Source organism: Octopus bimaculoides, chromosome 27, assembly GCF_001194135.2.
Source record: "Octopus bimaculoides isolate UCB-OBI-ISO-001 chromosome 27, ASM119413v2, whole genome shotgun sequence".
In the NCBI taxonomy this organism is placed as follows: Eukaryota; Metazoa; Mollusca; class Cephalopoda; order Octopoda; family Octopodidae; genus Octopus; species Octopus bimaculoides.
This window is the reverse complement of record NC_069007.1, coordinates 14,243,802-14,245,809: the sequence shown is the minus strand read 5'-3', so window position 1 is coordinate 14,245,809 and position 2,008 is coordinate 14,243,802.

Sequence of the window (2,008 nt, the reverse complement as noted above, 5' to 3'; positions counted from 1 at the left end):
CTGAAAGAAGCCCGTCGTATATATGTGTATATATATATATGTATATATATGTATGTATGTGCGTGTGTATGTTTGTGTGTCTGTGTTTATCCCCCCAACATCGCTTGACAACCGATGCTGATGTGTTTAGGTCCCCGTAACATAGCGGTTCGGCAAAAAGAGACCGATAGAATAAGTACTAGGCTTACAAAGAATAAGTCCTGGGGTCGATTTGCTTGACTAAAGGCGGTGCTCCAGTATGGCTGCAGTCAAATAACTAAAACAAGTAAAAGAGTTTTAGGGGCCAATGGTGGTTTGGCACCTATGCCCAGCGTCGCCTTCCTGGCACTTGTGCCGGTGGCACGTGTAAAGACATTCGAGCGAGATCGTTGCCAGTGCCGCTGGACTGGCTCCTGTGCAGGTGGCACGTAAAATACACCATTTTGAGCGTGGCCGTTGCCAGCACCACCTGACTGGCCTTTGTGCCAGTGGTATGTAAAAGCATCCACTACACTCTCGGAGTGGCTGGTGTTAGGAAGAGCATCCAGCTGTAGAAACTGCCAAATCAGATTGAAGCCTGGTGTAGCCATCTGGTTTCACCAGTCCTCAGTCAAATCGTCCAACCCATGCTAGCATGGAAAACGGACGTTAAATGATGATGATGGAAGGTTGTGGATGTTTTCCGTCTCAAAGCACGATAAACTGGAAATAGTTCTTTTTATTTCACGGTAGGTGACCAGGGTTGCCGGGTATGCGGCTAAGAATACAAGAGTCAAGGAACGGAGTAGATAACACACACACACACGCGTACAAGCGACAGAGCATCGGGCTTACAATCGTGAGGTTGCGAGTTCGTTTCTCGGATTGGGCTGTGTTCTTGAGCAAGACACTTTATTTCTGCTCCAGTTTTACTTCGCTATAGAAAAATGAGTTGAAGATACTTGCCCAAAATGTCAAGCAGTGGTTTTTATTTTTTTAAGCACACAAGTAATCGTATTTGCGAAATACTATTTTTCTGTTGGATCTTGACCAAATTTATTACGTCGCATAAAATTCATTCAGACATGTATGTCCCTAACAAAACTAATTATTCTCTTTATTCATAGTGCTGGCATGGCTGTGTGGTTGAGAAACTCGCTTTGAAACAATATAGTTTCTCGGGTTCAGTCCCACAGCGCGGCACCTTGGGTGAGTGTCTTCATCTATAGTCCCTGGTCGACAAATAAATACTTCGAGAGTGAAATTGGTCGACGGAAACTGCGTAGAAGCCTGAGTGTGTGTGCATGCGTGGTGTATCTTTGTCTCCATTGCTTGAAAATCGGTGTACGTTTGTTTACGTCCCTGCAACAGTGGGATTCGATCAGAGGAAACCGATAAAATAAATACCAGACTTGGGGAAAAAAAAGTAAATAATGGGATCGATCCTCCGCAGTCCAGTGATCGAAATAAAAGATATTAAGAACAAAAATAAAAAAAATGACCCTTGTATTTGCGAAATTTACTATGCCGCATAAAGCCATTCATATATTTCGCTAACAAACCTAAACAATTAGGTAATTAGCTAATTAATTATTCCCTATACAGAAAGAAAGAAAAAGACGTTGCAGGTTGATTAATAATGAAGAAGGTTCTTTTTTTTTTCTATCTTTCTTTTGAGCTTTTCATTTATTCAGTTGCTTGGTTTTTGCCTTTGTTTTTGAAAGACAAACAGCTACTTGGTCACTCCAGACCAACTATAAATAACTTTAACGTTGGTCTTAAGTACAGTTTACCTGTAAGTGTGATCTGATCTTGGTACTTTGTACCAAGGCTCTCTCTCTCTCTCTCTATTGGAAGGTTTGGAGGTGATGTACAGAAATTATATAGAAAAAAAATTAAGGTGCTCAGAAATCTGGATGTTTGTACATTTACAGATTTTTGTTAATGTCACATATTAAATAAAGCGCTTTTCACCTAATCGTGTAGGATTTTCAAATTGAAAATCCTGCACGACCAGGTGAAAAACGCTTTATTTAATATGTGACATTAA